This window comes from Delphinapterus leucas, chromosome 5, assembly GCF_059928025.1.
Source record: "Delphinapterus leucas isolate spDelLeu-1000000601 "Yukka" chromosome 5, BTC_Dleu_Yukka2, whole genome shotgun sequence".
Classification (NCBI taxonomy): Eukaryota; Metazoa; Chordata; class Mammalia; order Artiodactyla; family Monodontidae; genus Delphinapterus; species Delphinapterus leucas.
Genome location: NC_143133.1, coordinates 96,076,989 through 96,092,243, shown reverse-complemented (window position 1 = coordinate 96,092,243; position 15,255 = coordinate 96,076,989). Strand labels below are relative to the sequence as shown.

Sequence of the window (15,255 nt, the reverse complement as noted above, 5' to 3'; positions counted from 1 at the left end):
TACTCTAATGAATATCTTTGCACATAAAGCTTTTCCTATATTTATTTCTTTAAGATAAAATTTTAAAAATGGAACTATTGGGTCAAAAGCTATGAATGAACTTAAAGACCTTTGAAAAATATTTCCAAATTGCTTTCAAAATGGTTGTGCCAATTTAAATTTTCAACAATGTTAAAAGGTTGAAACCTGGCATAAAAGTACCAGGTTCACAACATGGGGTCTGTATAGAATATTATCATTTAACAAAGCACTTCCTGATTTCATAAGGAAAATAACACTTTCCTGTGGTTTTACTTTGTATTTCTTTAATTTCTATTGTAACATTTCTCCATGTTTGTTTACTTGTTGTATTTTCCTTTGTGGATTGTCTATTTATATTATTAAGTTATCCAAGTTGTGGGTTTCCCCTTGTTGTGTATACGAACCCTATAAGTTGTAACAAGAACAATAATTTGTCTACTAAGTAAGTTCTCAGTTGCCTTTTAATTTTGATTTTTTTTTAACTTGGAGAAGTTTCCAAGTTTTAGGTAGTAAGACTATTGATCTTTTGTTTCTTCTATTGCTTTTTTTTTTTAAGTGTTTTATTTTTTATCTTTTTATTTTATTATTTTTGGCTGCGTTGGGTCTTTGTTGCTGTGCGTGGGCTTTCTCTAGTTGTGGCGAGTGCGGGCTTCTCATTGTGGTGGCTTCCTTGTTGCAGAGCATGGGCTGTAGGCACGTGGCTTCAGTAGTTGCAGCATGTGGGCTCAGTAGTTGTGGCATGTGGGCCCTAGAGCATGCAGGCTTCAGTAGTTGCGGTGCATGGGCTCAGTAGTTGTGGCTCACAGGCTCTAGAGCATAGGCTCAGTAGTTGTGGCACATGGGCTTAGTTGCTCCACGGCATGTGGGATCTTCCTGGACCAGGGATTGAACCCATATCCCCTGCATTGGCAGGCAGGTTCTTAACCACTGCTCCACCAGGGAAGTCCTTCTTCTATTGCTTTTGAACTTAGGAATTCCTTCTCCCTCTAGAGGTTTTATAGTTTTTGTATGCTCAGAATGTAACTGCTTATGTCCTTGATCCATCTGGATTTTAGTTATGACAAGAAAGGCAACTCTCTATTGGTTTGTTTTGAAATTTTCATCTCATTTTCTCAACATCATTTATTAAATAATTCTTCCCCTCTCTACTGGTTTATGATGACTCCAATATCATTAAAAAATTTTTAGGTACCAACTGTTGGTACCAAAATTAGACAGGCTCTAATTCTGAGTTATTTATGTGAATCTAGGCATGTGTGCCTTTTGTTTATTTACTTATGTATTACATGATTTTAACTACCTGATTTTATAGTTGACTCAGGACATATTTATTGAGACTTCATATGTATCAAGCTCAGTAACTTAGTAAAAACATATCTTTTGTACATTTAAAAAAGAATACTTATTTATTTATTTGGCTACACTGGGTCTTCATTGCTGCATGCAGAATCTTTAGTTGTGGCATGCGATGTTTTAGTTGCGGCACGTAGGATCTGATTCCCTGACCAGGGATTGAACCTGGGCCCTCTGCATTGGCAGCGTGGGGTCTTAGCCACTGGGCCACCAGGGAAGACCCTCTTTTACACATTTTTATTTGATATTCTTACCTGCTTACTCTTTAGGATGAATTTTAGAATATTTAAAGTCTCCTCCACAGTTCTGTTGGAATTTTAAATGCAAATATAAACTTTGGAAGTTTTGATATTTTTACAATAATTTTACCATTCTTGTTACTTAAATCTTATTCTATAAATATTTGTCATTTTTCATAATATGCATATTTCTCATGGAAATTTTCCCTTTTAAGTTTTTGTTATTTCTCTAGTAAATAAAATATATTTTAAAATTATATTATCTAACTGGACAACTATATGGGAATACTATTGACTTAAAGAACTATTTATATCTGGCTATTTTTCTACTCTTTTCTTAGTTCTACTAGATTTTAGAATTCTCTATTTGAATATTATCTTAAAATAATGATAATTTTATCATTTCCTTTACAGCATTCATAACTTATTTTTTCATATAAACAGTATGAAATATAGGTAGTAGAAAGTATCATTGTTTTGTGCTTAATTTTAATATTATACCTGTAGAATTTCTTTATTAACTGTGAGGCTGGTTGTTGGTTTGATATTAAAAATAACTTCTATTTATTGGGTACATTTCATGTACCTGGCACTGTGTTATGTGTACATGAGGTTAATAGTGGTGTTACTTGACCCTGTTTAATTTCAGAGTTTTTCCTCTTCTTTGTCCTATTTTAAAGCTATTAACAAAATCAGGAATGGAGGTTAATTTCATCAAATAACTTTTTGGCATCTGGGGGATTTTATTTACTGATGTAATGATGTTATGAATGCATATTTGATCCTTTGTATAAATTGATATCCATCCTTATTCAAAAAAGGATTTAAGTAACTTCCAAGTATTAAGATTGCAGGATAAAAAAATAGATGAAAAGTTGGGGAAAATGATTAAATGGAGAATTATCTTATGGATTTTCTTGTTTGGCTTTTTATTGTAGCATATTTTATTACTAAATTCCTCACCACTGGGCCATTCTTACTTTTCCTGTTTAATTCTATTTGGTTACCTTAGATGATATTTTGTTGAATTATATCTGCTAATATTTTATTTATAATTTCACTCATATTCTTAAGTGAAAATTTTCTAAAGTCTCCTCTCTTCTTCCCTCCCTTTCCTTTCCTCTTTTCCTTAAAAAATTTTTTTGTACTGTCTTCATGAGGTTTTGGTATTAGGGCTATAGTTGCTTTTCTAGAACTAATAAGGTTGTTTTCCATTTCTTCTTTATGTTCTACAGCTAGGTCCATTCATTTAATATATTATTATTAATTAATTAATCAATTTTTGGCTGCTTTGGGTCTTTGTTGCTGCATGCAGGCTTCCTGTAGTTGTGGTGACGGGCGCTACTCTTCGTTGCGGTGCGCAGGCTTCTCATTGCGGTGGCTTCTCTTGTTGCAGAGCATGGGCTCTAGGCATGTGGGCTTCAGTAGTTGTGGCTCACGGGCTCTAGAGCGCAGGCTCAGTAATTGTGGCACATGGGCTTAGTTGCTCTGCGGCATGTGGGATCTTCCCAGGCCAGGGCTCAAACCTGTGTCCCCTGCATTGGCAAGCAGATTGTTAACCACTGCGCCACCAGGGAAGTCCCCCATTTATTTAATATAATACTATCTGTTCCTAAAATTTTGAGAGACTTCACTTGTAAAAGAATGTGAGCTAGGAATACAAGCATTCCTGTAAATAAGACAAGAAAAAGTGTGGGAAGATAGTATACGTATTTTTATTCCTTGCAAATGTCTGCCATTCTTTATAAGTTAATTTCCCCTCTCAAATAAGAATAATAACAAGGACGTCTGTACTTTTGTGATTAATCCATATTTTAAAGTGGAATTTTCCTGCTGCAATAATTACATTTGCTGCTCCATCAGTTTAGACTTGATGGTCTCTTGACATTAGTGGTCCCTGAAAAGCTTCTTGGTGGTTTATTATTATGTTTCTGTTATGCCCAGGTAACAAACACACTTTTTTTCTTCTTTGTTGTCATCTATTTAAGATCATTTCATTGTAATGACTCCCGGGGCTTTCCCAGAGGGCACAATGTCTTTCTCCTTTGAGAGACAGTATGGTGCAGTCCTGAGAGCTTGGGCTACTTTGGAGCAACCACACTGCTTATTAATGGTTGCCTCTTCTAAGTCTCATTTTTTTCATCTGTAAAATGGGATCAGCAATAAAACTTAAGGCATTGGTTTTATGAGGAAATGCTTTTAAAATGCCGAGCATAGATTCTGGCACACTGTAAACACTTAATAATGGTAGCTCTTCTTGATGCTTCATGTTCATTGCCTCTTTTTTATTACACCAACAATGTCAAAATGTATTCAGATTTGTAAAAAAGGTTAATATTTTTATTTTCAAAATTAACTTTATTGGGGCTTCCCTGGTATCGCAGTGGTTGGGAGTCCGCCTGCCGATTCAGGGGACACGGGTTCGTGCCCCGGTCCGGGATGATCCCACATGCCGCGGAGCGGCTGGGCCCGTGAGCCATGGCCGCTGAGCCTGCGCGTCCGGAGCCTGTGCTCCGCGACGGGAGAGGCCACAGCAGTGAGAGGCCCGCGTACCGCAAAAAAAAATACAAACAAACAAAAAAAAACTTTATTGAAGTCTAATTTACTGTTTTGCTGAAAGCCTGCTTTTGGTTTTAAGGTTTGTTGGATTCCCTGGCAAAATAACCACTCGTTTCACACAAATAAACAGCTTTAATCACTTCTTTAATGAAAGGTGATTTAACTTAATTTTAATAAACAATCATTAGAAGGAAAGGAATAAGAATATTAGAGAGACGTAGCAGGGTATACATCATCGAATTGGGCTGACACCTATTTCAGATCCAAACAGCAGCTGGGAAGTCCTGAGTGACAGCAGCCTGGAGCCTCAACTGGGAAGGGTCCTGGGCGGTACGTCTACCCCACGGGTGAGACTTCAGATTGGAGCTCTGAGGGCTTCCATTTATAATTCCAGGTCGCAAACTGATATCATCAGTTTGCATGCAGAAATGCAGCTCTGGATTTACTTTAACAATGCTGTTGCTTTCACCATGTGGATCACAAGATTTTCCAGACCCCAGGGGAATGGCCAGGTCCCCAGGGCTCAAGATATTCCAAGACCCACTCCCTTTCTTATAGTAAGTGCCGCTTGACTTGCTAGGAGCAATTGTTAGGTGTGCAAGCAGGCATGCGGTCCAGGCAGGGTCACAGGTCGGTCAGAGGCCTGCTTCTGCCTCTGGAGCCTGAGCAAGACTACTTTATTAATTTTCCCAATATTTACATACAATAAAATGCTTCCATAAGTTTTGACAAATGCATACACAATCAAATACAGTACATTTCCATCTGCCCAAATGGATTCTATGTGTTCTTTCCCAGTCAATCCCCATCTCCCAACTCCAGTTCTAGGCAACCACTGATCTGCTTTCCATCATTATAAATTTGTCTTTCATAGAGTTTCACGAGAATGGAACTATGCAGTAGGCACTCTTGCATTCTGTTTTTTTTCCCACTCAGCATGATGATTTACAGATTCAACTACATTGTTGCATGAAGCAGTTTTTTTTTTTTTTAATTGCAGCTAGGTGTTTCAGTTTTTGGCTATTATGAATAAAGCTGCTATAAACATCCATGTAACAATTTATTTTTAAAGAATTCTTTTTCATGTGGACTGTTTTAAAGTCTTTATTGAATTTGTTACAATACTGCTTATGTTTTTGTTTTGGTTTTTTCTTTTGGCGGCGAGGCATGTGGGATCTTAGCTCCCAGACCAGAGATTGAACCCGCACTCCTTGCGTTGGAAGGCGAAGTCTTAACCACTGGACTGCCAGGGAAGTCCCTCATATAACAATTTTTAAAAAACGACATGTTTTGAAGAGATACTTGGGGGGAGGAATATTCCTGAGTCACATGGTAAATGCATGTTAAACTTTCTAGAAAGCTGTCAGATAGTTTGTCAAAGTGGTTATATTGTTTGACATTTTCACCAGCAATGTCTGAGAGTTCCAGCTGATCCACATCCTTACTAATATTTGATATTGTCAGTCTTTTAAAGTTTAGCCATTTGAGGAAGGAAGTAGTGGTATCTCACTGTGGTTTTAGTTGCATTTTCTTTATGAAGAAAGATGTGGAGCATCTTAAAATATGCTCTTTGGCATTCCATACATCACCTTTTGTGAAATTTCTGTTCAAATATTTTGCCCTTTTTAACTGGATTATTTGTCTTCTTTTTACTGAGTTATAAGAGTTCTTATAAATTCTGTGTACAAGTTCTTTGTGTCAGATAGATATATGTACTTTGAATATTTTCTTCTAGAAGTTTTATAGTTTGGTTTTTATGTTTAGGCTTATGATTGTTTTCAAATTAATTTTTGTGAATAGTGAGGTAAGGATCAATGTCCATTTTTTCCCTGTGTAGATATACAGTAGTTTTATTACCCTTTTTTATTGAACATACAGATTGACCATATACGAATGGGTATCTTTTATATTCTATTCCATTGATCTATATGTCTTTTTTGTGTGTGTGTGTGCCAAAACCACTCCGTTTTGATTACAGTAACATTATATTGTCTTTAAACAAGGTAGTGTGGGTTCTTTGTTTTTCTTTTTCAAAATTGTTTCGGCTAGTGTAGGTTCTTTGCATTTCCATATACACTTTAGAATCAGCCTGTCAATTTCTACAGTAAAGTCTGCTGGGATTTTGATTAATATTATGAAGAATCTATAGACTAATTTGTTGAGAATTGACATCTTATCGTATTGAGTTTTCTGACCATGATATAGGTTATATGTCTCCATTTATTTAGGTATTTATTTTGTTTCAGCAATGTTTTGTTGTTTTCAGTGTAAGAGCTTGCACACATTAAAAAATTGTCCAAAGTATTTAATATTTTTTGATCCTATTATAAATGATATTGTTTTTTAACTTCAATTTCTAATTGCTTATTTCTACAATTTAGGAATACAGTTGATTTTTGCGTATTACGCTTGCATCCCGCTACCTTCCTATTACACTTATCATTTCTAGTAGTTTTTGTCTAGATTCCTCAGGTTTTTCTATGTACATGAGCATGTCATGTCCACTAATAAAGACAATTTTATTTCTTTTTTCCAATCTATATGTCTTTTATTTCCTTTTTTTTAAAAAAAATTTTTATTTATTTATTTTTAGGCTGTGCCGGATCTTAGTTGCGGCATGCGGGATCTAACCCAGGCCCCCTGCATTCGGAGTGCGGAGTCTTACCCACTGGACCACCAGGGAAGTCCTGTTATTTCCTTTTTTACCTGTTACATTGGCTAGGACTTCTAGCAAAATGTCGAATAAGAGTGGTGAGAGAAGGAATTCTTGTTTCTAATTTTAGGGAAAAACTATTCAGTCTTTCACCGTTGTGTGTTATAACTGTAGGTTTTTCATGTATCAGTTGAAGAAGTTCTGTTCTATTCCTAGTTTGCTGAGAGTTTTAAACATGAATGGATTTCGATTTTTGTCAAATGTTTTTTCTGCATTTTATGAGACAGTCATTGCATTTATCCCTTTTCTGTTAATATCGTGAATTACATTGGTTTTCTAATGTTAAACCTTTCATTTCTGGGGCAAACTCCATTTGATCATGGAATTTTACTCTTTTAACATATTGTCCAATTTAATTTTGCCTGAGATGCCAATTATTTCATAAGGTTGGGGTGCAGATCACATAGGATTTCAAGTAGCATTGATGCTGCTCAAAGAGATAATAAGGTGCAAGGTATAAGGTTGAACAGATGTTTCTGTAAAACTGAGAGTAAGATTGTAGCCATCAGGAACAATGGGTGATGTGTTTTATTGCCATAGTATTAACTGACACTAAACCAAAGCTTTCTGTTTTACAGAGAAGTTTTTAGAAATGTGGGAAACTTCGTGGTGAATATAATTTCATAAGACTTTTCCTTCCTTATTTTCTTGTTGAAGTTGTCAGTTTATATTCCTGCTAGTGAACTGTAGAAAGCTTTGCAAATGGACTTCAGTTATTCTACGTGACTTGAGAGCTGACAAATGCAATAACCTAGATATTTTACCTAGGCACTGCAATCCAATATCAAGGCCTTTCTTACCAGTAGAATTTAAGTAGTGTAAACAACAAAAAAGGGGCATGGGGGAATGGAAATATGCAGAGCAAAGTCCTTAGGAATAATCAGTTTTGAGTGGTGATCCAAGGGTTATGCTTGTGATGCTTTTGAGGATTATTCTGCATTACATTATCTGAGGCTATAACTGTAAAATGGTCTTTAAGATTGCCATTAAATTTGTCACAGTGGAATCCCTCTCTGGTAAAAGATAAAGTTTAGCGGGAGCCTCCAGGGCAAATGGGTTGGGAGCACTTAAAATACATACAAGAAAAAAGTCCCTTAAATTTACACTGAGGCATGTGCACCCTTTTTTTGAGAGTGTCATCGTCTTTTCCCAAGGACCTCCAGATTCTTCTAGTGCCCCATGCTGTGTCCACTTACAGAAAGGGATTGCCATTCCAAATATTAATCCAGAAGGCATCTTGCAGTAAAAAAATCAGCATGAATACCTTTATGTAGGAGTCTCAGGAGTTCTACTCTGGTTTGAAGACTTCTTGAAAGCAAGCTCTGCACACCACTCAGTGAATGGTACATTGTAGGGCTCAGGAAATGTTTGCTAAAAGAATGTATGGACATTTCCATGAAAGAATGTGTTTGCTAATTTGATCAGAAGTTGTGATGTCAGAAATACCTGTATCTGTAACTATAGATACAGTCCAGTTTCTGGGTTATAGATTTCTAATAGTTGAGGAACATTAACTTTTTATCGACAGAAGAATATTAGATGAATGAGGACAAGAGGGGTTTGATGCCACATGTTTAACCTTATAAGGAAGTCACCATAGATCAACGGTTCTCAAAGTATGGTCTGTGTTCTGTAGAACAGCAGCAGCATCATTACCTGAAAACTTAGAAATGCAAATTCTCTGGCCCTAACCTAGATCCCATTGAGTCAGGAACTCTGGAAGAGAGGCCCAATCATTGGTGTTTTACAAGCCCTCCAGGTGAGTCTGATGCATGGTAAGGTTGGGAACACTGTTCTAGGGCATGGGTTCTCAAACATGGCTGTAAAGGACAGGCTCATCTGAGGAGCTTCTAAAAATGTACTGATGGCTGGGCCCTACCCTACATCAGTTAAGTCAGAATTTCTGAGAATTGGGGCCAAGGCATTGATGTTTGTTAAATATTCCCCAAGTGAGTTTAATATTCAGTCAGGGATGAGAACTACTGACCTAGGGCCCTGGATTTGTTTTGTTGGTTTTTTTTGTTTTTGGTGTTTGATTTTTTACTTTTCTATTGAAGAGAAAACTTACATACTAAAAAGTAGATAAGTTACAAATGTGTATCTTGATGAATTTTTTTTAAAAATAAATTTATTTATTTATTTTTGACTGCATTGGGTCTTCGTTGCTGCGCACGGGCTTTCTCTAGTTGCGGCGAGCCAGGGAGCTGCTCTTCCTTGCGGTGCACGTGCTTCTCATTGCGGTGGCTTCTCCTGTTTCAGAGCACAGGCTCTAGGCATGCGGGCTTCAGTAGTCGTGGCACAAGGGCTCAATAGTTGTGGCTCACGGGCTCTAGAGCGCAGGCTCAGTAGTTGTGGCGCACGGGCTTAGTTGCTCCATGGCATGTGGGATTTTCCTGGACCAGGGATCGAACCTGTGTCCCCTGCATTGGCAGGTGGATTCTTAACCACTGCGCCACCAGGGAAGTCCCGGGAGTATGAATTCTTAACACATTCTACATTTATTCTTTGCACTAAAGTTTGAGAACTGTGAATACAGTCATTGCTAACTCCTGTTGAGAATCTTCTATGTGCCAATACTATTCTAAGTGTTCTTCATATATCTAACTCATTAAATCCTTACATCAACACTCTGAGGTAGATCCTAAGATCATTCTCATTTTTCAGAGAATGTGAGGTTCCTTCAGTCTTGCCAAAGGTTATACAGCTGTTGAGAGCTAGACTTACTACACTCAGTCTCCAGAGTCTGCATGCGTTACTACTATCTTACTCTGTTTTGAGTAGGGGACCTAGGTGAAAAATGCAGATGCATCAGAATAACACTACCCCAACTCTAATCTTTTTCTAAAAATTGATATGGAATTAGGGAACATTCCAAATTTTTTTGAGGACCACCCTTGTTTACTCACATTTCTTTTGGTGTTCTTTCGTTTTTCATATGGTGTTTAAGATTCCCAGGTGAAGAAGTCATTTGAGAAAATAATAAAATTATTGTTAAAGTTTTAGTGACTTAATTTACTACCCCTCTAAGTGGTTTCTTAAAAACTGAATCTACTCAGTGCAATAAAAATGAAGTTTGAATGCAAGAATTTCAGACAATAGTAGATGGATAATTTCAGGTGGAAATGGGTATGTTTTGGGTCTTGGGGTCACATTAGGATTCGCACAGCCTGTTTCTTATAGGTGAGTGATTGTGCCGTGTAGCTCCTGGTCTGTTCGGTGAAAATGTCTGTTAGGTAGGAACTGCAGACTCATTCGTGCAGATGAAACTCAGTTTCATCTTTTTAGAACAGGGGATGGCAAATTCTAGACCCTGGGGCCAGATCCAGTCTTTGAGCTATGAATGGTTTTTACATTTTTAAATGCAAAATTTGAAAAGACTGTTACCCTTTTTACTAGAACAATTGTCTAAGAATTAAGGACATTGCTTCTTGGTTCATAAAGCCTAAAAGTGTTTGCTATCTGGACCTGTATAGCAAGTTTACTGACGACTGATTTGGAAGATAATTCTCACATTTCAACTTTCACCAAAGAAAAGTACTGCACTCATATTTGTTTATAACATATAAACTTAATTGAATTAGATGTGTTTGTTGGAGGGATATCATTGTGTTTGGTGTGTGTGTGTGTGTGTTTGTAAGCCAAAGGTCTAGGATCCCCTGCTTTGACCGGCCACCAGCCTACTTGAGTTTAGCTGCCCTCAGGAGGTTAGGAGTTAGGTTAACTTCTTCCCATGCACATCTGTATTTTCAAAGGCCTACTTATTTCCTTCCTAAGAAATCAGTAAGCATTTGATAACTATTCTTACAGAGTACAACCTAAGATTTGATTATAATCTCTCAGACAAGCTTGGAGTTTGTTGGGAGAAATGAACTTTCCCAATCTCTTTTCCTAAACTCCCCACATTACTGATTGCCTTCCCAGTGTCAGACATTGGTCTCTAAGTGTGTTGCATTATTTCATTTAATCCTCCCAGCTTCTCTGCGAGGTATTATTAACTTCCTTTTACAGATGACGAAATGTGAGACACAGAGACTTTTCCTTGGGCTCTGGCTCCGATTCCTTAAAGTGAGGTGCAGGGATAAGGGACCCAAACAGGTGTAGCCAGAAACACAGAGGAAATCCCCACACTGAATAATAAGCCAAGAGAGCATTATTATCCAAATGCCAGATTCATCTATAAATAGGAAATCTATTTTTTTCTGGAATATGCAAGCAAATTAAAAATCATCCTTTATGCACAGCCGGATTTCAGAACAGATGTGTGTATTGTTGCTCAGTTTTCAATTTGAAGGCCATGGCAACAGGCCAGCTCTATATGTAAGTGGAATAGGAAACCGCCCAAATGCCTGAAATCTCTACAGCAACAACATGGGATTTAGGAATTTGAGGCAAGGGGCTTCCTTCCGTTCCCCAATCCTTTCTGGCTACTGACTGATGCTTGAAATATATATAACAAGGGACAAGGACTTTGAATCACTAATTGGAGAAACACTTCCTAGTAGCTACTCCCCAAGGCTCTCATATCGTTCTGTATTTTTTTTTTTTTTTGCGGTACGCGGGCCTCTCACTGCTGTGGCCTCTCTCGTTGCGGAGCACAGGCTCCGGACGCGCAGGCTCAGCAGCCATGGCTCACGGGCCCAGCCGCTCCGCGGCATGTGAGATCTTCCTGGACCGGGGCACGAACCCGTGTCCCCTGCATCGGCAGGCGGACTCTCAACCACTGCGCCACCAGGGAAGCCCTGAGTTATATTTCTATATTCCCAGCATCCAGCACAGTGTCAGGCCTAAAATAAGGTGATTAATTATTTGTGGAGTGAGTGGAGGTTACACTTAGGTTTAAATGACTACTATAAGAACCTTTGGTGATTTTGAAAGGGTTTTGAGGGGTTTGGGTAGGAAGGGGCCCCAGAAGGAGGAGGCTGAGAAGACTAAAGCAAACTTCAGCTCCTTCACAATTTTCCTTGCAGCCAGCCCCAGCTTGGCTGGCTGAGAATGGAGCTGCCTGAGCGACACGGGAGAAAACCTGTACACTTGTTCTTGTGCAAAATGAAAAGCGATGGGTCCAAGTCATTATGAGTGTTTCCTCTGGTGCCCAAAGTGCATAGCACGCTACCTAGAACTGTAATCCTAGGACAGTAGGGAAGCCCTCTTTTGGACATTGAGTCTTAACATAGTACTTGTTTTTGTGTGTGGACAGACTTTTTTCTTCAGTGATATGGCTAAAACCATATTTAGGGTTTGATGTTAGTGGCTATTGACATCACTAACTTAATCGGCAGTTTCTCTGGGGCTGGTTGTGGGGTAATGCTGTCCCTTGCCTAGCAGGCTGGAATTAGTGACCTGTCCAAAGATGACCAGAAGTGCTGGACCAGAAATACCCAGGAATTCATCCCTCCAGGGAGCAACCCTCAACCGATGGCTGACGGGAGTTTGGGGACAAATCCCCCACCCCCTTGCCTCTCTAGTGGAGTGGCCTGGGAATGTGTGTTTTATACTGTTTCCCAGTTTCCCCATGGGATTAGACGCCAGTCACCCCCGGTGCTGGTAGGTAGCTTGCCATCACACTTTCATTGCCTTCCTTCCCTTCCCTCTCTCACCTCTCACCTGCTGGAGGCAGTCAGTGCTTCCTGTGCCTCCCAAACTTGCACTTGAAAGGTTGCCATAGGGTCTGCTTCTAGGGAACCCAAACGAAGACAATAGGTTTCGCTCACTCCAGAGTGGACACTAGTATCTTGCGGTCATCACTAAAGAACTGCTGGGTTTGTTTTTTGTTTTTGGCAAAGGTTGGGAGGAGTGCGGGGTGGAGGGGCAGGGATAAGGATGTGTGGGTTTCTGTTGACACTTGATTTCCCTGGCACGCTGTTGACTGTTAACTCATCAGTATTGAGGGGGTGAGAGTTCTTCTCATCTCCTAGTAATTGCATCATTCAGGAAAATCTCTTCTGTTTCAAATAGAGTCCTGTATGACCAGCCTATTCATCAGTGTTAGCAAAGCTGATGTCAATGGCTATGCTCAGGAGCGCCTCCTCAGAAAAGCCCAGATGAGAAAAGCCATTTAGCTTCCATTTCAATCAGGTACCAACACCCCTTTGCCCTTGTCCTCATGCACTTCATTTTCCTCACCCAGGCAGTGTTGAACACACACCAGCACGTGGCAGATCATTTAGGGGAGATGTAAGGGCTGATGCTGCTCTGAGCTGCGCAGCTTAGGCAGCGTGGGGTGTGATAAGACAGCACTGTCAGAGTATTATGAACGTGTCAGGATGATGGATTCACTATAACAATATCACCATTGGCAGCACACGCAATGCACTATATCTCAATCTGTCATTTTCCATGGTCATGCATTGTGTGGAATCAAGCTATTTTTTTTTTCTTTTGGTTTTGAGTGATGTTTGTAATGGTGGTGGTGAGAAAGGCAGAAGTAGATAATGATTTTGGATAGCCTTGTTTGAGTTAACTGTTGTTGCCAGGAGACAAGGGGCTGTGTGTGTGTGGGGTGTGTGTGTATGTGTGTATCTGTGTGTCTGTGTGACACACACAGAGACAGAGAGACAGAGACAAAGAGAAAGAGAGAGAGGGTGTGAAACTAGGAAAGGGTGAAAGGGGATGGAAGCAAGATTATTATTAAAGCGTTTAAGTCCTCGGGTAGTTTTTATACCATTTAGGAGACTCATGCAACATATGAATTTACCTGTACTCCCTTTCCAGGGACAGCTTGCTCCAACATAAGGTGGAAAGTTGGAAGCTTTTATTTGCAACCCCTATTCGGTTATCAATTTGGAACACGATCTTTAGCATCTCATGCTTTTCTCCTTTGCTTTAACTCTGCCATGACCACTCCCCCGCACTCACGCTGTGACTGCTGATCACTTCCGGGGACTCTCAGACACATTCCATAGGCAGACTGCTTCTTCTCTGTAAAGGGACAAGCAGAGAGTCTGATAAGGACAAGGCATCCTTCTCATCTCCTGTCATATTTATTTATTCTCCACTCTATTACCCACACCTCACACAGGGTGGTAGGTGTGTATTTGACTTTCTTTGCTGAAAAGTTGTGGAACAATTAAAGGAAATTAAAAGGTAGGAGTTGAAATCTTAAATCTGTTTGATAAATATGACCTTTTAGAGGATCTAAGAGGAAAACATTCAAGAAATTAAATCCTTCACAGGAGAGTGCCTGTAGTAAGCTGAATAATAGCCACACAAAGTTAGATCCTAACCCCTGGAACCTGTAAATGTCACCTTATAAAGAAAAACTCTGTAGACATGATTGGACTAAGGATCTTGACACAAGGAGATGATCCTGGATTATTTAGTGGACCTTAAATCTATTCACAAGTGTCTTTATAAGAGAGAGACCAAAAGGAGATTATACACTTATACGAGAAGATAACATGAAGGTGGTGGCAGAGATTGGAGTGATGTGGCCTTAAGTGGAGGAATGTTAACAGCCACCAGAAGCTGGAAGAGGCAAGGAAACTGATAGAATCCTTTTATGGGTATACCTCTGGCCTCAGAATTATTCCTGTTTCATATACTTTCTTCTTCTAATTTACCTCCCCATGAGAATCTCCAAATGCTGTTTGGGAAACCTTACACCTATCCATAGGAATTGATCTCATCCTAGGAACCGTTCCTCTTCCCTCTTTCCCTCTTGGGAATCTATTTTCCTAAGCCTGAGTGTTTGGGCCTAAAGTAGTGGCAGCACCCGCCTCCCCTGCCCCAGGGGAGATGAGATAGTAGATCTGAACACAATAGAACAGTCTAGATGGAGGGGGGATTTTGGTAATCCAAGTCTCACACTGTGGTCCAGAGTGGGTGGGGTTCTCCCTTTTGTGTCTTCATCAAAAGAGACCTTAAAACCAGTTGTGAGTTGAGTTACTCCTGTTTCCTCTCCCAAACTCATGCACACACACACACTTCTTTTTTTTTCTTTTCTTTAAAAAAAATTATTTATTTATTTGGCTGTGCCGGGATCTTCATTGCAACCTGTGGGATCTTTTTTTTTTTTAATTTTTTAATGACTTTTTTTTATGGGGGTAGAGTTGTTTTATAATGTTGTGTTAGTTTCTCCTGTACAGCGAGGTGAAGTAGGTGTTCCCTGTGCTATACAGCAGGTTCTCATTAGTTATCTATTTTATAAATTTATTTATTTATTTTTGGCTGCGTGGGGTCTTCGTTGCTACGCGCGGGCTTTCTTTAATTGTGGCGAGCGGGGCCTAGTCTTCGTTGTCTTGCGCGGGCTTCTCACTGCGGTGTCTTTTCTTGTTGTGGAGCATGGGCTCTAGGCATGTGGGCTTCAGTAGTTGTGGCATGTGGGCTCAGTAGTTGTGGCTCGTATGCTTAGTTGCTCTGCGGCATGTGGGA

General features: G+C 39.4%; 1 long non-coding RNA gene across 1 annotated transcript in view; it reads left to right on the top strand.

The window, feature by feature from the left end:
• Positions 1-15,255, top strand: part of LOC111187685 (uncharacterized) — a 461,235-nt gene that overhangs the window by 64,509 nt on the left and 381,471 nt on the right. Inside the window, exon 3 of the long non-coding RNA XR_016393343.1 lies at positions 6,766-8,644. This is a non-coding gene — a long non-coding RNA (uncharacterized LOC111187685). The remainder of the gene's footprint in view (positions 1-6,765; positions 8,645-15,255) is intronic.